Source organism: Cydia strobilella, chromosome Z (assembly GCF_947568885.1).
Source record: "Cydia strobilella chromosome Z, ilCydStro3.1, whole genome shotgun sequence".
Lineage (NCBI taxonomy): Eukaryota > Metazoa > Arthropoda > Insecta > Lepidoptera > Tortricidae > Cydia > Cydia strobilella.
Genome location: NC_086068.1, coordinates 6,625,812 through 6,648,670, shown reverse-complemented (window position 1 = coordinate 6,648,670; position 22,859 = coordinate 6,625,812). Strand labels below are relative to the sequence as shown.

Here is a 22,859-nt window from a genome sequence, read left to right as displayed (position 1 = left end):
CACGAATTTAAATCGAAAGCAGAGCTTAGTACCTACGAAGGCGAAAACAACGCAGTGGGATGGGACAGCGCATTGCACCAGTTGAATCTACCCCCACCCCACGGGAGGGGGCGACGGTACTTGTTGACGCTCCGTATAGCAGGGATGCGTAAAGGATTGATTTTGAAGGAGGGTGAGTTCGGAAACGTTTTTATGCTACCTACTTTTGCTATTGCTGCAATGAAAGTAATCTAACGCATAGCTCTACTCTAGGCAGGTTTAGTAGTTTTAATTTCGCGACGTTCTTATGTCAAATATTTTATTTTTATTTTACTACGAGTAAGTTCTCTAAAACACCTAGCCTTTTCGGATTCGGATTGCTCATTGATTAACAGGTTTCTCCATTTTCGGGTACTAGTAATATCTAAGTAAGATGTTAATTAGTTGCGTTTAGACTGCACGATTGGCTCGTATTCGTAAGTGACACCGCTGAACTAGCACCATTCTTATTGCCCGTAAGGCCCGTCCTAAGATGTGCCCTCCTGTCAATGGCTTTATGCGATTAAGCAGAACACTGCAAATTATTTTACATTAAATGCGTATAACACGCAAATTTACCAATCGTAGTAAGCTAAAAGAGGAAATTTTAGATATCTAGCTTCCGTCTTTGTACAGACCGCACTCTCACACTTTCTTCACGTAATTTTATCATTTAACAATTATTTAAAAATTTATCTACATATTGTTTTGCTGGCTGATACTTCGCGCTTTTTTCGAATGTTGAAATAACTGAATTTTAAAATAATCATCATACTGCCTAATCAAGTCAAATCTGCAGCGAGTTTTACGACGTGACTTGATGCGAGTTGAGTTGATGGAATCAAGTTACACTATAAAATGTAAGTACTCGAAAAAATACGTCAAATTACAAAGACCATCAGTAAGAACCCTGTGCCACCACTTTGTTTTGATAAGTAATGGCGTTAATCATAAACGCGTTACTGGCCTTAGCTATGAATCGTTTGCATTTATGTCATTTTGAAAAAAAAAAGGTATTTATTTAGGTATCAACCCATCACATTAAATTCATACATGCTAATCTATATTAAATTTAACTATTCTAAAACTAAACTAAAATTAAATAATCTAACACTAATTAAATAGTTGCAGCGGAGGCCTTGCTCGTACAGTAGCAGGTTGCGTACACTACGCTAACAATGCTTAACATAATTTAACTAAATCAGGCCCGTAAAGTTTTACGAATAAGGGGGTAAATCTTTATCTAAAAGACATCCGTCCCCTTCGATACGCCGCGCCCGCGTCAGGGTGCTTTGAGCGTTTAGAGCAGAGCACTCGGCGTCGAAGCTGATTTAGATGTCTGCCGTCACTGTCGGATCTCATTGTGGAGCTTTGGTGCTTTCGCGTCGTCACAGACCGCCCACTTCATCGTTCACATCATTCAATTTAATTTAAGGCTTGTATGACGTTCTGAATATGCCAATAATATAAGATATAAGCCATATTTTAACTATCGCTCCTCCGTAGAGCACTTGCGGTCATACCTAAAATTCTCTTATAAAAGCTATGCACACACATGGGAATATAGTATGAGAGCTTAATTAACTTTAGTGGGATGCACAGTTTTATATCTCTAAGATGGTTATGAAGGTGCGGTTGATGCGTACCCGACGACTAAGTGCGACGGGACCGCGTGAAAAACAAGCAAATCCATGAGATCTCGCGTCTCGCAGCGATGCCATCGACACAAGGCGCCTGCACACTCCAACTAAATTAACATTGAGCCCACAAAAGCGAACATTGACTCTAAAATATTTTCACTTTGTAAAAAGATTCCAATTTATTCTTTCTAAATCTGAACTTTATCTACGTTGTCATTAAGTTAATTTTTCCTTTTTGCGTCCGTGGCAATTGCAACCTTTTGGTTTAGGACAAGTTTTAATGCATAGGAGTTCTATTCCTAACTAGATTGCTTATATTACTCGCGACTTGCTCTTTCTTCCACGCAAATACTCAGTTAGCATCTGAGGGAGAGTGGTTACCAATTATGAGCTCAGGGTGTATTGGGATATCAAATGGGGGTTTTGGGGAATTACATTTTATCTGAGATCTGATTAGTGATCCCTTATATTAAGTGACTTTTTGGAAAAATACAAAATCAATATTTCTTATGTCAGATGTAGTGCATAATAATTTTCCTTCGTATTTTAACGGAAACGTACAAACGTGTCTTGCTATTTCAGTCAGTCTCGGTACAAAAATTACTGAGGTTGACTGAAGTAGCATGACAAATACGAATATTTCCGAGAAAATACGAAGGAAAACAATTATGCACTACATCTGAGGGCCTACCGCGAACCACGTTCTACGTGATGCCTCTGTCGCATTTGTAAATTTGTACGTAAGTATGACAGGGAGGCAAGACGTCGAACGTGGTTCGCGGTAGGCCAACTGTAGCTGACTATGTAACAACGAACTTTATGACCTAAAATTATTGAGGATCGATATCTAAAAACATACAATTGAATTTTGGAATAAAAAGGAATACTGTAAATGAAACCGTATTTAACTGGGTTCAAGTAGGTTACTAATAATTAAATCAACTTTGCTGATCCCCTTGTACCCACAAGTTATAAATCAAAATCAATAATCATTTAATATCAGGCAAAATAGGCCCATAGATACATACCTTGCATACTAACATACATAATAATAAAAAACCGGCCAAGTGCGAGTCAGACTCGCGTACCGTTCTTACCCTTTGGGTACGGAACCCTAAAAACTAAAAATCATTTAGGCGACACCTGTTCTGGTATGACGTTTAACATGCTTTTTCACGATGAAGTCACATTTTCTGATTTATTTTTATTGAATTTAGGTGGATTTCTTTTTGGTAAAAAATCATTTGTGGTCTGAATATCAGCAGATCAAGAAGCAGAGTTGGTGGATTGCATAGCAACATTTTCAGAGAATGACTATTTTCAGTTGAAACCAGTTAAAAGTTCACTCGCATTTAATGCGCACCAATGTTTAAACCTGTAACATTCCACTCGTACCTTTACAAAGCCTGAAGAAGATTAAACCGACACCCCTAGGGGCCTGGCGCTAGCCTAGAAAATCAAATTTCATGTATTTGCATCCCTGTCACTCCAATAATGCAAGAACGATAGAGATGGCGGTCTTCGAAATTCGATGTCCGCGGTAGCTGGGATTACTCGATAGGCCCCGTTGTCTAACTGATGAGTGGCCCAGGCAGGCAATTTAGAACTCCAGTTTAATATCGATCTATCACTATGTATGCCTCCTTTTAATATATGGAACCTCTAACAGTGATGAAGAACGTATCAACACTGATGGATGATATCTATTCGTTGGAGGGCGGTGCGGCGCACAACAGCGTTTGATTTGTCAAACTATAATATTGGATGTTGCTCGAGTTAAATAGAAGATACGGTCACGAATATGGAACAAATATTATTTAAATATAAACGTATACAAATTGTGTTCTAGGTATATCTAGAATGTTAGTTCTTTAACTTACCACGCGTGGCGCTGCACATCAAAACTATGAAAAACACTGGGATGTCCATCAAATGGAGTTTGTCTGTTTCTTTTCAAAAAACATTTCCTTCACAACTTAACTAGACGGAGTAAGTTATAATAATTCAGTTGCCAAATAAACAATTATTACTTGCCTTAAAATAAACAAAAGCTGTATTGGCATTAAAATACTACTCATATTGAAATAATTTGAGGCTCCGCTTTAGTTGCCAAAGTATTAATTTTCGTACCTATTTATATTTTTTTAAGCTACCGAAATCCGATTAATTAGATGACCGGTAAAATACGTCCCAAAAATATTCCGATCCGCATCGAGGATCCACAAAAGGACCCAAATTTTTAATATTATAGCGTGGCGCGTATAGCGGGAGTTATACCGAGTAGAGGTAATTAAAATAGAAAATATGTATCAGTCATGAGAACTGAACATGTGTACAAGTAACAGTCCACCCTCCTTTTTTATTCAGACTTGATTGCGATCGCATAATTCCACTGCAGTGCTGCAAATTGCTCAATACCGTGTAATAGCACTTTTATTGCATTCCACCACTTGTTTGAAATGGTCGAGAAATAGTTTTTATGCGAGATTAATCTAGTAATGGATTTAATAAAGGAATGTGATGTCGTTTTGTTACTTCACGTCGTTGATTAGCTTTCATTTGTTTAATTAAGGGAACAAATAGTAGACTATTATATTATGTTACTCCGTAAAAAAAATCATTATCATCTTCCTAGCGTTGTCTCAGCTTTTTGCCATGGCTATGGCTTATTGGAGTATTGGGTCCACTTGAAACTAATCCCAAGAATTGGCGTAGGCACTATTCCATAAAAAAGATTATTATTGCAATTAGCTCTTACATCGCTCACTGGACGGATTGGAGGCAAACCGTCAGCCGCCTTTAGGGTATCTGTTTATACTACCGATACAATCGTATACAAGTAGGATATAATAATACATATTATTGAGTATCTCATTGGTAAAATATTCTAATATGTTATATTAATTATATAAGTAAAACTATGATGAGGTTTGTTTTGAGGTTTTACTTTTTGTTGAACAATGCAATTATACATATTAAGCAAAAGTACAGACTAATTTTTAAAGAAAGTTTATTATTTGCTCTTACATAATATGACATTTTTCAGTAACAACGTGTTTACGGTAGTAAGTAATGCAACACTGCTCATCTAATCAAAAAACTATTTCATCTTATTACCTCAACGCACTTATATTTTATTACCAAAATTCCGATCAACATGAAATGTTAACGTCATTATATCAATATAGTTACATCAAATAAATGATATTACCCTATTTAAACTTTTCCAACAAGTAGTTCTGACATTCGACTAAGGTTCAATTTCACCTGTTCTGTAGAAAACGTTTTCCACCATTCCGGGGTGCACATAATACCAGTTAAGACCGTCAAAGTACAGGGGTTGTCACTCCGAACTTTAGCGCGCATTCCACTCAAATGAGCCTGGGCCGAGTTGTGTCCCGTGTACGGACCGGCACACCTGCCCGCTCCCACGGCCGTACAAACTAGTTTACTAAGGGTTTACTACGAACTCAATTTCATACATGAAATTGTGTCAATGGGTGAACAATCATTTCACAAACAACAATTGACAAACATTCAGTTATAAACAACGTTTGATAAAATTATGATTGCGCAATATTTACTACCTACGTAAAATTTTACTTACTCATTTGACAAAACATTAAACTGATAATAAGCCATATTAACATTAATTTATTCCTTAGATTAGGTATATGTATATTAAACAACACACATCCCAAACAGTATCTTTGAGTGCGTATGTAGGTACTTCAAATTGTAAACAATATAACTGTTTCGCGATATGTCTACATTACGTTATTAAGCAAGTGCTTTGAAAGAATGCGACACACTGCTCCCCGTCCACTCGTCGTACATCGTACGCTCTCTTCTCTAGATACTGAGTTAACTCGGTAAACGAAATCTTTTCTTAATCCATCAGTATATCCTGTCTCGGAAAGAGTTGCTAGGATAATTTACCCGGTAGCCTAAGTAACCTGCATTAAAAAGTAGGTTAGATAATTCGTCTCGGTTGTCAGAGTTGATCGGCAGCTGCATTGCGGCGCCGAATGCGCTACGGTGCCCGTTAGGCCTACGAGTATACATATATCTATAGATAAACTAAACTAGTAATGTGCACTTAATAGTACGGTACCAAATTAAACAATTTATCACGAAATTAATTATCGAAATCAATAACCTTTAGCGGCCTATGAAAACTCCTTCCATTCCATTGTATTTTCCTTTATATTTAAAGAATAACCTTTTTTTTTCTTTTGGGATAAAATTGAGTGATAGTTGGTTGGTTCTGCCTTTTATGTATAAATTTGCTTAGGTACGAGTAAATGTGAGTTAGTCGTGTTTATACTTACATAACCTAAATGTTACGTAAGCATGATACAAAAACATTTAAGTTAATATTTCTAGCTTGGATACCCGTATACTAGATGTAGAGCATAATTCTTTGCCATCGTATTTTCTCGGAAACGTTCGTATTTGTCATGCTACTTCAGTCAACCAGTACTTTATGTACTGAGCCTGACTGAAATATAATAACACGTTCGTGTGTTTCCGTAAAAATACAAAGGCAAACAATTTTGCACTACATTTGTAGTCTATTTAAGACTATGTATGAAGAACTTCCAAACTTATCAAGAAATTTAGTAACTAATTTATTACACCGGGATTCGTTACCGCTATTACCTGCGTTCGAAAGTTTAAGAGTGGTTAACCTCGCTTAGGGAGTTAGGGATTTAGAGCTGAGAAGAATGACTACTTAATATGATTAAAAACTTGAAACTTTGAGCTTGATAAGGACCCACGTAGCAAGCATAGCTTAAATCGAGTTCCTTAAGATACGTCTGTTGTAACTAGATTATCCTGAAACACATGAATCATTTATATCAGGGGTCGGTAAAAGTACAAACTATAGTTTAAATATCTTGGTACGTCTTGTTCGTCTGTCCGTCTGTCCGTCTGTCTGTCTGTCACCAGGCTCTATCTCATGAAACGTGATAGCTAGACAGTTGAAACAACAAATACTAAAAAGTACGGAACCCTCGGTGCGCGAGTCCGACTCGCACTTGGCCGGTTTTTCTACTCGTCGACCGTAATGGTAGAATTAAGATTTCGTGTAACAAACTGTAATTAGGTACTTTTCATGTATGGGCTCCCAACTCAACTATAATATTCATTTAGATACGGTTTAGTCGATTATAATGAAATTGACCAATCACAGCTCGCCAAAATTGAGAAATGGACTGTCTTAAATTTTAATTAAGCGCAGCGCAAGTACCAGTGCCTCATGAGTTACGAGAAGGTGTCGTTTGGTATCGCGGGCCGCGGCAGTTCGCGTATCTTTGCTAAATACTGTTGGTTTGTTTACCTATATGATTCTACTAGTTTAAAGTATTATTTTTTGTTAACTCGTAGAAAAAGTGTTGTATACAATAGTGTTGTATACTCAGCAAGCTTCGTTGCCTAAACTAGGTACTAGACTGAAAAACTGTCCATTATATCACGATTGTATAAAATACTATTTTGGTAAACTAAAACTTGAACATCGTAAACTTATGCAGCTCGTGAGTCTCGTTTGACGACCCCTGGCACCATTAAGGATGACTCACGTTAGACCGGGCCGTGTCCGGGCCGGAGCTTCCGGCGCTTACTTTTCTATGACATGACAGGTGATCACGTGGTGCTTTCCATAGAAAACGAAGCACCGGAAGCTCCGGCCCGGACACGGCCCGGTCTAACGTGAGTCATCCTTTATTTGTAAAGGAGCCAAGTAACTATGCTCACAACGGGGCTACGACGCACACTCTCCCGCTCCTTCTATTCAGACTGAAATTCTTCGAAGTATGTGGGCAGACTTTAGTAATGCCTGCTGCACTGTGTATGGTTGATTGACGCGGGTAACGCACATGCAAACATTTATACCAAGACCTTACTCTAGCTACGGATTTATCGTCGGATGCATCCCGTTGTTAGGTTTAGGACGCGAGCTGCCATCGGATCAATCTACCGGCGCCGCCTATTGCGGCCTTGGCCTGATTTTTACACTGCGCCGCGCGTGTTAAAGACGTAGGACGTGGTAACGGTATAGACACACGGTAGTGTGTCCGGTCAAGTTCGAAAGAAGTATTGTTTATAGAAAAAATACAGTTTTTTTTTTTACCTATTAAGATTTTCTCTGGAATGTTTTAATACCAACCTCAAACATATATTTGATTTGTATGCTCCTGTTAAAAAGACCTATATAATAATTCATAATTCATAATTTATTGATAAAGGTAATTGTTTACACGTCAAGATTAGGTACATAATATTTGATTACATTTAACTAAATGTAAATTATCCGCACAATACAAATGTCAATCATAATAGAATTAATAGAATTTTACAACAAAATAATGGTAAACATTAACATCACATCTATAATATCTAGTGTACACATGTACTTTACTTAAATAAATAAAAGCTATCCTTGGGTGACTTCAACAGTCAAAGACATCCCAACAAGCAAAATAGTCTCAGAACACATATGTTATAGGAATAAGACACTTATAAGATTCTTATATTGATTTTGGCGTTCACAATTACTCTTATATGCGTCCCAGAAAATGCTATCTAGTATTTGATCACGATTACTCTGATAATTAGCCTTTTAAGCGCTTATAAAACTAAGTATATAAACCACTATAAGCCGCACCCTCTTTTAAAAGCTTTTAGTAAGAGCAATCAGACTTAAGAATGAAGCTTCTTATAAATAGCACTTGTAAGCGCTTTTAAGATTGATTATTAGGCTACTATAGACCCGAATCTCCTATTAAAGCTGCCTATAAGTGTAAATACACTTGATTCGACACACTTGTTACTTAGTTTTATAAGCGCTAATAAGTACATTTGAATCCGTTACAAATAAAATAGTTTTAATTTGTTGAAATTTTAATTTAACTTTTATACTTACAATATGCATTTGTAAGTCGTAATTGAATCTAGTTTTATGCAAGCTTATAAACTTAATGTGTTTTTACTATTACACGAAGAACTGAATGATTGACTGAACGAAATGAACGAGTAAGAACTTGCAGAAGAATTGTGAAGTGCATAACAATCTAGTTTAGTTTTATAAAAGACTAATAATAGATTTCGTAGGAGTGTACGGTTTTACAAAATGCCGCTACACGTCTGTTACAGTCGTGAGTTGAATTCCGTGAGGGTATTATTAGACTATTAAAAAAATGAATACACTAATAAAGTGGGCCCTTTTCCGGGCTTGTAAGCGCTTATAAGTTCGCTATAAGTTTTGCTCGTTGGGATGAAAAAACTAAGAGATGAAGCATATGATAGAGGCCGCAAAAGCGGACTTGATTCACATAAGCTATATACAAGAATTTGAAAAGTACTGTTAACCAAGCAATGTTTACTGAGAAACAAGCATATTTCAACTGCAATGTTAATGCACACTATAAAAACTCTCGTAAACTATGGAAAAACATCAAACACAGTACAGTTGACTTTAAAAATAAACACTCTAGCCTACCTTGTCACCTCAATGATCCTAACTTAATTAATAAACATTTTCTTAATACTCCTAAAACAAGTGTTACAATATCTAACCTCACGTTTCTTGAACATGATCGTTTTTACTCCGCTACTTTCAGTTTGAAACCAGTCGATGAAAATACAGTCGCTAAAATTATTTTGAATTTCTCGTCTAATTCTCAGGGGTCTGACGGTATCACGCGGAATATGCTTCTTTTAACGCTTCCACGAACTTTAAGGGTGATCACTGCTACTATAAACCAATCAATTCAATCAGGACTGTTTCCTGAAGCCTGGAAGGAGGCTCTTATCAAACCTATCCCTAAAATCAGTAATCCTGTTGAACCTAAACAAACAATACAATAAATTGGCCAAGCCCGCAGTCATAATTGCGGTAGCAAGTGTCCCGTGCCCGTAATCCATCTAATATCGTACGCATCGTTATGACGGATTAAATTTTAGGCATGTCTCAAACACTATAAAATGCAGGGCCTTATTAGCTATAAAGCTTTTATCATTGCTGAAAGGTATTTCGAACAGGTTTTAAGACGATAGTGGACGACTGGGTAATTACAACGTATTGGGTTTAATAGAGCTATTAAGGTACAAAAAATCTTCTAATCAAGCGATTACAATACAGTGACAGCATTATTCTAGACACCTATGATTATGACTTCCCACTGCCGTTTACTCCTATAATCACTACACCTTATAAAACAAAGTCCCCCCCGCGTCTGTCTGTTTGTGCATATGTATATACTTATGTTCGTGATAAACTCAAACACTACTGAACGCATTTTCATGCGATTTTCACCTATCAATAGTGATTCTTGATGAAGGTTTAGGTGCATAATATGTTAAGGTTTAGTGTAACCTGTGCGAAGCCGGGGCGGGTCGCTATAGTCCCTTAGTTACCTTGGATTGTTATCCAGTGTTGCTTTGCTTTGGGCTTTGTAGACTGGTTGCCACTTGCCTGATTTTTCACCCTCATTCACACCACCAACTCACATTGATAAAAATCTTGTTATTAACGGTCCATTTGGTTTATGTAAACATAAAAATAATATATATATACGAAACTCTCTACATCTTTACATACCAAACACCAAAATGACAACAATGTAATAAACGTCAAATGTGACAAAAAAACATGACAGATAACAACTTCGTACGTGAAAAACTAAATACGTCAAAAACAGTAAGTAGGTACTATAAAACCTCATGTTATGACACGATTCTTACAAATAAAAATAAAATTGGTTACCCCTCTCAACCCCCTAAATTTCCCCCTAAAATAACAAATAAGCGGTTTTGATTTATTTACGATATTAGTGGTGGTAATTGCTATAACTGTTAAAAATTTTAGGTATCTACCTCAAACGGTCTTTGAGCAAAACGCATTTAACTGATTTGCAAGAAAATTGAAGAAATAATCATTCAAGTAAATTGAAAACACCTAGACGAATTGAAAGTCTTAAACGTATTCAACAGATTGGAATAATGTTGGCTCTGACGTAGAAATCACTTTGAGTGCGGAAAGCCATGATGTAATGCAAATGCTGTGAAAAAATAAAAATGCAACGCGTAGTAAATATTTTAACGTAAAGTAAATTGTACGGCGAGGGTCCAACAGGATATTGCGGGTAACAACCCGCTAAAAGAGTTTACTCACGTTCGGGCGCTTTCCGATGACCATTCCATCCGTTTGAAATTGTAAACTCCATCTGTTTTTACTTTTTACCCGCTCGCATTTAAACATGTTACATTCAAAGAAAAAAGTAACTATATATGACAAAACGTCATTTTATTCAATAATCGTTATCATGGTTATCGATGCAGAGTTAGCTTAGACAGAACAAAGTGTTATGGTGTTATTAAAAACAAAACTGAATAAATTTGTTTTGTTCATTATAAGGAAGTTGCCCTTACTAGGTATTTTAAATGTATGTAGCATCATGAAAACAGTTCATTGCATTTGCTTGAAAAATACCTCTATTGTTTCCTTCTTTATCTACAGAGCAAACAAAAGAAATGCATACACCTCTGATAATCCAGTAACTTTGTAGCCTCTTGTAATCCTAGTCAACGTATTTTTGGGCCACCCTGTATACAAAATACGGCTATTAAAATTATATGAATAATGCGTTCCGAAACGGGCTGTAGGTACATCCAGAATCCGAATTATTTAGTCGGAGTTACGTTTCCTAACGGGCATAGTTGGGACGGTTAACCATTTGGGCGTTTAGCTCGACACATAGTGTTGTACCTTCCCGAAATATTCATAACGCAGTCAAAGACGTAACGACACTGGTAAGGAATAATCCCGACTAACGTATTTTGGGTATTCTCGATTTTACATACCTACGTACACTCAGTGTTACATATTTTTATTATTTTACTAATGAACCGTAGGATTACTACGGCCACTTTTGGCCCCAACGCAACTAACAACGCAAATAACTTTATTGCTAATGTTCCCTGAAATAATCGTAATGTTTTCTGTTTCATAAAGTATATCAAAATATTTACAGACATTACGATTTTCTCAAATCGTAAATATTCAATGATTTCAAAATAATAGAAAGAATTGAAATATTCAGAATGGTATGATAAAAATTCCTCGTTTAGGTGAAAATTTTCTGGCACAGGCAATGGCAATTTTCCCTCAGCCCGGCACTAGCCGCTCAGTCTGAACCGCATCGGCCTTACCGGCAGTCGGTACCATATTACCCACTATAAACAAAAGGCCTACGACAATTGTAAATTCATTGCATTTACGTCACTTTGACTGTGGGAGGGAGTACGGTTAGCCACTTGCAATCTGGCCACTCAAAGGCCGTGCTCCCCTTTGATGCTAATTACTGTTAATTTAGTACGTACTACGTGTAGAAATTGGTATAGTTGTATTACTCGGGGTTGATTGGCGACTACCAGTCTGCTGCTGCTCCCGAGCTCGTGTGGTCGAGTTGATTTAATTACAAGCGAAACGGATCTATATGATATGATAGATATAGTTGGTCAAACCAAATTGTCAGTAAATAAGAACAAAAATAACTATACTCATCCTTTTCTTCTGGGTGCTAGTACTAGTGAAAGACAAAGATAGTATAATTCTCTCTGTCTATGTTAGAAACTATAGATAGCGCGTTAACTCAGAAATTTAGAGTAGAGCGTTAGAAATATTTAAAAAAGTTATGGCTTTTTAGGTGTACAGGGGCCATTCTACTTAAATTTACTACATTCTGATTATTTTATATAGACATTGTTATATCGAGTAACTCGGTATGTAGTCATTGTTGTCATCGACTTATTTGCGAACCTTATTGAAACGCTTACCTACCTATCGTCAAATAAGTTCGTGCTTTTGTTTTGAAGTCGCTTTAGAAAAGTTCAGTCAGGTAATGAAACCAATAGGGAAATTCACCCCTACAAGAAGTGTCGCTGTGGCGCAAATGGTAAGCGCAATTCCACGGTTTGGAAGAGGTAGCGGGTTCGATTCCCGTCAGCGGCTTTTTTTTTTTTAGTCTATGCTTATTTATTATTATTTTTTGTTTTTAGTAACGCTCTAAAGGATCTCTCACGTTAGACTGGGCCGTGATCAGGTCGGAGCTTCCGGCGCTTCGTTTTCTATGGAAAGCATCACGTGATCACCTGTCATGTCATAGAAAAGTAAGCGCCGGAAGCTCCGGCCCGGTCTAACGTGAGTCATCCTTAACGGTCCAACTTAAAAAATACTGGACGCAAGCCTCATCGCCTCTTTCAAGCCCTAAAAAATGTGCATAAAAATATCGAAAAAAGATGAGGGTGGTCATTTTGGCCGCAAATCAGTGTGCCCTACAGAGGGTTAAATTGCTCCAAACATAATATAGGTTCGATTTTTTGTGTTTCGTGCAAAACTTTGTTTTGACAAACGCAACAGTTATGGGATCACTTCGGTCTTGCAAGTCAGTTAAATGCGTTTTTCTCAGAGACCGTTTGACTCTATAAAGACTTGTCATGCCACCTTCTAATTTTGTTACACGTACCAAATTAGGTGCACTAATTAAACATACAAGTCTCGTTTCTGTCTACCCTTTTTACTTTTGTATTTTTTAACTTCACAGTCACAATTAGTAGGTGTAAGTTGAATGTTGCAAATTCAGGTTTTCAAGACCTATTTCCATTAGATATCAAAATTTAATATCATCATGGAAGACAACAAACTTTTGCCTTTTCAAAACTGTAACTGTGTGTCGGATTCACGTCGGATTGCAGTCTTAACAGGTTTCGTTCCATTCGTAAATGTCATCACAAATGCCACGAGTGCGTTTTTCGGATGATTGAAAAAAAACGGGCGAGCGTATGCAAACCATTTATATGTTGCACAAACTCTATTCTAATCAAGATAATAAAAATATCACCTCATTTTTTTAGGTAAGCTTATTGTAATGCACGACGCTACGGCGCGCAAATTGCAGCAAGAACATAAATTGCCGTACAGAAACAACGTACTTGAAAATTCATTGCCGGCGTCTCTCCCTAAAGCGCTAAAGGGGTCAATCAGTACGAGCCCTAAGGACTATTAGAGGCTGCGTGACAAGCGTAAAATGCTTGTGTTTGTATGTATGTACAACAGCACGGAAGTCGGCTGGGAAATGAGGGTGGGTTTCATAAACGTCAATCCTAATGTATACATCAGTAGCCCGTTGTTAGTTCGGATCGCGTGCTAACCAGTCGGAATTTGTTGAGTGTAGCAACGCGACATGGGAATAAGAAAAGTTAAAGTTTATAAATAGATGAATTGTGAGAAAACCCTGCTTAGTTACGTAGACTAGCTTATGCCACATTCACAACTGCTACAGGTTAGTTTAGTAACTATACAACAAACAATTAGGCGACACTTGGAACCTATTTTATTATAACCTTAAGACATAGAACGGCGGTACAATAGCTGCATAGTCTTAGCCTACAGGCTGAGATGACATAAAAGTGTTTAAGAGGTTCAGCTATTTTAAGATCCACAGTAGCTATTTTAGCCGCTAAGCAGTTAGTGTTATAATTTAAAGTGAATTCTAGAACCTTAACATCTAAATGAGTTATATTATAAGCAGCTACAGTTTGCACTTAAGGTTCTAAACAGGCGATAAAAAGTATTTTATAGCTCCTTGTATCGCAAACGTTACTTAACTCCCTTATCACTAACAGTTGAATAGAGAAGTTATTAGTCGCTATTATAGATCATGTAGTCGCAGACCTTAATACATCTTATACTTACTGTTATTAGATCTAACCTACAAGCTAAGCCTATAGCGCCATGTTAAGATGACTGATGAACTAATAAGGAAATCTAAAACTATAAATTAGAATGTAAATAGGTACTGAATAAAAATGCATAGCTTCACTAAATATTGACCTAATTTAGTATTACCATACTTAAAACCGGAGTTCACGAATATTGTTTAATTTTTCACAAATTAAATACGGTGGACCACAATTAAATAACTATTACATTTTTAAAATTTTGTTAATAATACATATAGTAATTAACAGTGTAATTAATTTCGCCGTCATAAATCTTCAGATAAAGCTGGTACCAATGCACTATAATAAGCATATTATTCTGTTTATTCGCCATTAGATTTCAATTCAAACTGTCACAAGGTAAGCTTACTAACAATAATACAAAAAATGGAATCATCTGCAACCAAAGAAGATAGTGATAAAAGAAAATAATGTGCAATTACCTTCTTAAGTTTTACAAATGTTGACCAGGAATGCTATTAATATACCATCAAAAGCTAAAAGTATCATCTATATAGACCTCTACTACTCAAATAAGTGACTATTAATTAAGCAATTAACGCTATTATAGCACAACTATAGCGCCCCTCTACCTCTTATACCTGTAAACCTATTGTAGCGCCGTTTTGCAACCTAAGGTGATAAAAATCTGTGCCAAATCCGGTGGTATTACGAGATTATAGCCGGCTATAACTCCTATTTTAATTAAGTAATTTGATTGTTATTTGTATTTAAGCTTTCCCTTATTTATTTTTTACATTGTGTTCACTAGTCCATCTACTGGGCCTTACTGAAAATCAGCGTCGCGGAGTGTGCCATGTTGGCTCACACCGTGACACCAAGCTGAGTAAGGACCATTTAGCGCAACCTCATTCTGTTTAATTATTTCTAGTTTTAGTCTTATGTTATGTTGTGCTAATAAATGCTTTTTCTTTCTTTCTTTCTTTTCTTTCTATTTTTAGAACCTCCAGAGTAATCGTACTCTTATATAGATTTCTTTTACCCCTTATATTTAGCGACTAATGTTATTTGGGTACTCGCTGTAAATGTAAGCTTCATGATTTCAAGTAAGGTTTACATTGGTTGGCGTGTGAGAGACGTTTTATAGACGTTCAAAGGGTTAAGCGACAGACTGACCGTATCCTAACTGAATTTTGCTGCACTTCACACTCCACCTGGGCCTAGCCAACATGACAATATTAGAGTTTTTGACACATGTTGAATTTTATAACTAAATCTAGTTAAATACATAGAAAATGAGCAATTGATCACAATAAATTGGAAACTTAAAAAAAAATATAATTTCCAAATAGGAAAAAACATGATGGTACTTACCATTCGATTCCTTATATTTTATTAAAAATATATTGTAGTGCAACAATATAAAAGCCTGACCAGAAATATATCATCACGCGCCATGTTGCGGAATTTCACTGGAACTATTTTTTTCATACTATATGAACTGTCACCCTATACATGAGAATGAACAGCGCCCCCTTGACAATGATCATATGTTACAGGTCAGGCTTTACATAAACGCAATATTTCACCGACAAAATCTCAATTTTCTTGTTTTTCACGGCTTCTAAGCAATAGCGACGTTACATGCTGACGTCACGTTGTACAGTCGCCATCAGATATATCGGAGCGGCCGAGGCGCTCACAAATATCTGAACACGCCTCTATTGTCAAGACGTTAGAGTGCGTGTTCAGATATTGTGATTACCTTGGCCGCTCCGATGTATCTGATGGCGACTGTACAATGCCAATTTGTTAGGAGGGTTTCGTCAAAAAAGTGCGAGTGTCAGACTTTGACCATCATTTGTGACTTTTGTATTGCTTTAAGACAATAGGTCCCATACAAACATTTGATCCTCAAAACAAACCTGATCAAATGATACGATTAATAAAAAATTTGGAATACCCTATTATTGATAGAAATCGCTAATCGAAACATAAATAATGTATGAAAATAGTCGAGTGACTTTTCGTAGCGTTAGGTAAGCTCTATAAGTATACAAGTTGCCGCTTAATTCTTCATTCCATTCAACAGTGTACCACTTCTATAGACACTAGTGGTGAAATGGCTTGTGTCAAATCCCTAAACATTCTCGAGGAGGAGTGCACCGCCGACGCCGAAACAGTTGACAGGCGAAGCACAAAGGTACCGCTCCCAAAGCCACAATACAATGTTAGCATAGCTAGCTCTGACAACAATGCAAAACTGTTGCTTTAATGTTGCTTAACAATTTTCAATGACCCGTACCCGAAAAAACCGGTCAAGTGCGAGTTCCGAGGGTTCCGTACAAACTTTTAATTTTCTCGTGTAAATATCACGAAAGATTTGACCAGAAGAGAAGTATAAGCATAATTGTGTACAGCGCCATCTATCGGCAAATTGGCTAACTAACTTGCGCGACCTGTATGTATGTTGGTTTTCAAGGATACTTATTTTTTATCATGTGAACCGATTTCAACAATTTTTGTTTTATTTGAAAGAAGGTATTTTTAGTGTTATCTCATAGACATTTCAAGTACAACAAACACCCGCAAATGTGCTTAAATTGCAAATGAAATTAGACTTTTTTTTTTATAATTAAAAAAAGTTTTTAAGATAGAGATGTGATTATATTTTTCCTGTAAGATTTATGATAATGTTATTATTATGTAAGAAAGCCAAAAATTTTGTTGGTAAATTTCGGAGAAAAGGGGGGGTGGTATTTTTTTTTAAATTTTCCTTCATAAGTCAAATTTTTTTCACTATGAAAAACAAAAAAATTGTTTTGTAATGTTCAATTCGAACTTTTCTCTTAGAGCGCTGGTGGCCTAGCGGTAAGAGCGTGCGACTGTTTAAACCACGGCTCGTACCAATGAGTTTTTCGGAACTTATGTACAATAAATAAAGTAAAGTCACTTTGTGTACAATAAATCTATATCTTCAAGGTTTTAATTGCTGTTGTTTGTATTGAAACCTGGCAAAATACATCGTAAATAATATTTTAAATACGATGCTGACACTGTGTTGAGAGAAATCGATTCCTATCAAGCACATTTAATATATTGCATACGTTTAAATTTTACTTTTAACTGTAAAAATAAAATTAAAAATAATTTTATTTATAAAATAAACTACATTAAATAAAGTATAATTGAGGTCATTCACCCCGAGTTGCAACCATAACACTGATCACTGCTTATTAGATGTCATTAATATTAAGCAGAGGATAAAGTGCATTAAAAATATTTTGGTTACTGAAAATCTAGTTAAGAATGTCGAGGAATACGCAATATTATGTGTGAAAATTTAGTCTTCCTTAATTTATGTCTGATTTTGACTAAAAAAGTGGTCACTTACGATACAACACATCCATGTTTACACGAAATGCACTATCGATAGATAGAAATAACATAGAGCTCATAAAGTTGGTTAGTTCTGGGCGTTCCGACTACCCATCATAAGAAGACCTCAATATCTGTAATAATTATGAGTAATCCGGCGTCAGATTACGCTGTTCAGTCTGAGAAGCTCGAATGATGGTAATATCAGTTGACAAGCCATAACACATTAATGCGATGTATCTATGGTGAACACCAATTTTATCACTTCGTTTATGAGGGAATGAAACGATAACACAATCAACTGCAATAGTATCGGATAGCTATTGCATATGCAATAGCTCGCCAAATACCTGCGTCAAATGATTTTATAAGTAGATATATCTACAGATTAAGTTAAAAAAAATCTCCCGCTAGTTTATAAACAGAATAGAATGTTTTTAATTGCTAAGTTTTACGATAAACTGGAATGTTTGTATTAATGAAGTTTAGTAAATAGTTTTGACGCGTTGTTCTATCCGACACTATGGCAGCTTACTGTGACTATTGTAAGGTCCGAAGGCCGGGGTTCGATTCCGGCCTTGGCCACCGGAAGGGTTGGTCACTTTTTCTTTATTACATGACATTTTTCTGTGCTCTATCGGGGTGAGATCTGCGCTACGAGTATTTGGTGCTCAGTCTACAACTGACACCGATTGACTGGCAATTAACTTCTTGACTGATCGACTGATCGTGCAGTATGAAGCGAGTACGTGCGTATGAGTGCGTGGTCGTGATGAAGATTTTGGGTCAAAACCACATTCAAATTTCTCGGTCAGTAAATGATTTTTTAGATAAAATTACTGATAAAAATATTATAATATTCGCTAAAATTATAAAAATAATTGAAATTAACATTATTATAATAATTATTTATATTAACAAATAATTAAACTTTTTGATTGGAAGTCAAATATACTAAATATATTATATAAATAGTTAATTTCCTCATCAATAAATAGATTCATGATTCAGATCGTCATCATGCTGGAACGTAACATGGTTTCCTCTATTATAGTTTTATACTACGTGACAGGCTACGCCTAGTGTAGGAACCGGTACAACCTTCATTGTAAGTGCTTAAATGTACATAATTGTCTCTTAGTTTTAAGACCAGATAATGGGGCATTTGACTACTAGTCAAATCAGTTTCTTTTTTCGAACTTTCAAAGCGATTTTGCTACTGTGGATTTTATATGAAACACTAGCATGTGACGTCACAATCAAATTACCTACTCTTTATAGTTTTATACGGGGTATAAAATAGAAATTGTGTCTAAAAATAACAGCTGTCTACGTTTCTCTATTAATCTTCTGGTGCTTTATTTCATGCATGGTGTAAAATAATTTATTGTAATACAGTCAAATACCCTATTATGTATTGTACACATAGAATTAATCTTTGTATGCAATAAATTATTTTTACTTTTACTTTTTTACTTTATACTAAAATTTTGAATGATTCGCGATTAAAAAAGTTGATAATATTTCGTAATGTTATGCAACATTACGAAATATTATTACAGTTTTTCTTCCCCTCATTCTTTCTTCTGAACATTGCGCTATAGATAATGCAAAGTTGCCCGTTAAAAGACCGCGAAAAGAACAGCTAACCAGAATATCGAAAATTCATCTATATTTTTATTTTTTTTAAATGGAACTCGAAGAGTCTGTGGCTCCTTAATAGGGTATTTGACTGTATTTAAAATAAATTATCTTACACCATGCATGAAATAAAGCACCAGAAGATTAATAGAGAAACGTAGACAGTTGTTATTTTAGACACAATTTCTATTTCAAAACCCGTATAAAACTATAATGAGTAGGTAATTTGATTGTGACGTCACATGCTAGTCTTTCATATAAATTCCATAGCAGCAAAATCCTTTTGACAGTTCGAAAAAAGAAACTAATTTGACTAGTGGTTAAATACCCTAGTGCGTTTGACTAAAAAAGTTTGTATTAAATTACTTACTTATTACTTTTCATATTTAAAAAGTTCGTATATGAATATATTTTTTCTTCTTATTTCTTCTTACTACCGAATATAATTCTTCCTCTTTCACATACTTTTTAGAAAGTGGCGGTCACGATACCAGAATATAAAGTTTGTCAAGCACCTTTCGTCAGTAGAAAAGAGCGGCAAATTTGAAAAATGTAGGCGCGAAGGGCTATCGTCCCATATAAAATTTGAATTCCGCGCCTTTTGCTACTGACAAAGTTGTTTGACCGTGTGATACAATCGCGACCACCTTAAGCCGACTGGTTATTGTTACTAAAAGGCGATACATCGCATATGCAAAAACGTTTTGTCTCATAAAAATCAAATTCGCAATATTGCATTCAGGCATAGCTTAAATTAAGAAAAGAAGCTAAGAGGCAGATTTTAGGTAAGCGAATGTTAAGCTTTTTTAGTAGCTAGACGGGTGAAGTGTTCAAAAATATCTACACACGCTCCTACTCTCAACAATAAAGTTGTGGTTAGATCATTTTGAACACCTGGCCCGCTTAGCAACATCTGCTCCTTACTGTAAAGCCTGACCAGGAATATATGACCACGCGCCATGTTGGGGAATTACACTGGAATAATTTTTTTCATACTATACTGAACTGTCATGTATAGGACATGAGAATAACAGCGCCCTCTTGACAATGATCATATATTACTGGTCAGGCTTCACAAGCGTTCGAATATGTGGAGGCTTTAAATGCAGATACAGATGCATCCGGAAATCCGGACCGAAGAACATATTCTTGGATTAAAATTTTACCCTACTAACGAACAATAACAAAATATATTTTTGAAATAAACTACTAGAGTCAGACCAAGATAAATCTGCAACGATTGTGATAGCACACGCAATTATTATTATTATTAATTTAAATATCTTATTTTAATTACACGGCATCACAGCATAGGCCAATACACCGAATAATTAAACTAGTTACAGGTACACAAATTACAAATACAAAATATATATAAAGTAAAATACAGATAGTCATATTCAGTCAAATGCAAGTGCTGGAAAGCCTATCATCCTTCATCTCACAAAACCTCACACTCCTGGCACACATTCGCCCATCTCCACGCAAACAAGTCGCACTCTGGTGCTGATGTCAGGAGTGAATTGAGCAGCAATGCAAGCGTTATTTATTTACGTCATAATTATGGATGGTATAGAAAGGATGCCAATCCCTTATGGCAGAATTGTTGCAAAAGTGACCGCTTTCAGCTTTTAATAATAGTTCCTAATCTCTCCGGTGGCGCTAGTTAGGCTCTGGGACATGAGTATACCATGAACCATATAAGGCAACAAATAACCCGACCAAATTACGTAGTTTGTTTTTGGTAGTATTTCGGTGTATGGTGGCGCCGCCTAATTACTGTTTTTTGATGGACACTTCATACATAGAGATCTGGCTCCTTTATATAGTCTCCATGGTCATAATATCATAGAAGTTTGACGTTCAAAATAACACTTATGTACAACTGCGTGACGGGTGCTATCAAAATCGTAGCAGACTTATCTTGATCTAACTGTAATCTATCTACCTACTAGATATATTGACTGCATGGTGACAGTGGCGCCCGTCTGGCCATAATGCGACGTTGACAGTTAACAGCTGTCAAATAGTATATTTATTTGGACATCTAGGTTTAAGATAGTTCTCATTTTGTTGCGTTGTACAGTCAACATCAACAAAAGCTGATTAAAAAACGCAAAAAGTATCTGCCTACTGAATAATTTTCTAACTAGAGATATAATCCCTGCATTCGTTCGCAGTTCGCATTGAAAAGTATCTGCTAAAGTCTAATTGTTCTTCATAGAGACGTATCTCTTTTTTGTTAAGAGGAAAGGGGACGGCCGCTTATCCATACGAACGTAGTCCTCATTTTCCTCTATGGATATTAACATTATGGAAAATGTTTTTACATCATTTGATGTATATTAACCACAGCTATGCCCCTACGTTTGATTTTTTTCGATTTTTTTTAATATTGTAAAAATTAGGAGCGAGAAACAGTTTTCATACAAATTTTTAAATGCTCCTAACGCTTATAATAATTAAAAAATCGAAAAAATTATACGTAGGGGCATAGCCGTGGTTGATATACAACAAATTGTATCAAAATATTTTCAATAATGTTAATATCCAGAGAGGAAAATGAGGACTACGTTTGTATGAAAAGGCGATTTCGCGCGGGTCCTCCACATTCGTTTTAATCTATTAGAAAATGGTATGGTACAGTCACGGACTTTAACTGTTGAGCCATTTAGGGTTTACATTAGACATTTCATACCGTTAGTATTGACAACCAAATTAGCTTGAAAGCTAAATAAAGCTCCCTCCACACTCGTGAGCGAATCGCGGCGCGAAGCCGAGTATGGCGTCGATTTCGCAGATCTGCGAACTCGACTTCACACTCGCGTTCGCAACTTCACGCCGCGATTCGCGCACGAGTGTGGAGGGAGCTTAAACCATACTTTTGATGTGTAGTCTGATTCGTTGCTATTGATGCCGACTGTATCCACCTAATTAAATCCATATTTAAGTTGAGCTCGTTTAAGCTTCGATTATGTCAATTTATGTTCATACGGTTCATAAAAACCGGCCAAGTGCGAGTCGGACTCGCGCACCGAGGGTTCCATACATTACATAATTTTAACAATGTATTTTTTTGCCATTTGGCTACGGAACCCTAAAAATGATTAAAAATCAATTATACCTCTAGTTAACTACTCCAAAATATCAAAAAAAAAAGTTATTAATTAACTACAAAAACTGTAGAATTAAGTACCTACCTAATATATTTTAGTGCTCATTTTTAGGGTTCCGTACCCAAAGGGTAGAAACGGGACCCTATTTACTAAGACTCCACTGTCCGTCTGTCTGTTTGTCTGTCTGTCAACAGGTTGTAGCTGTATCTCATGAACCGCTATAGCTGGACAGTTGAAATTTTCACAGATGATGTATTTATTTCTGTTGCCGCTATAACAACAAATACTAAAAAGTACGGAACCCTCGGTGGGCGGGTCC

The 22,859-nt window shown here is 36.2% G+C and overlaps 2 protein-coding genes across 2 annotated transcripts in view; one reads left to right on the top strand and one right to left on the bottom strand.

The window, feature by feature from the left end:
- The window catches only part of LOC134754168 (JNK-interacting protein 3), a 156,239-nt gene that overhangs the window by 86,102 nt on the left and 47,278 nt on the right, over nt 1-22,859 (top strand). The gene's annotated exons all lie outside the window — the stretch shown is intronic.
- The window catches only part of LOC134754356 (transcriptional repressor scratch 2-like), a 47,827-nt gene that overhangs the window by 23,740 nt on the left and 1,228 nt on the right, over nt 1-22,859 (bottom strand). The gene's annotated exons all lie outside the window — the stretch shown is intronic.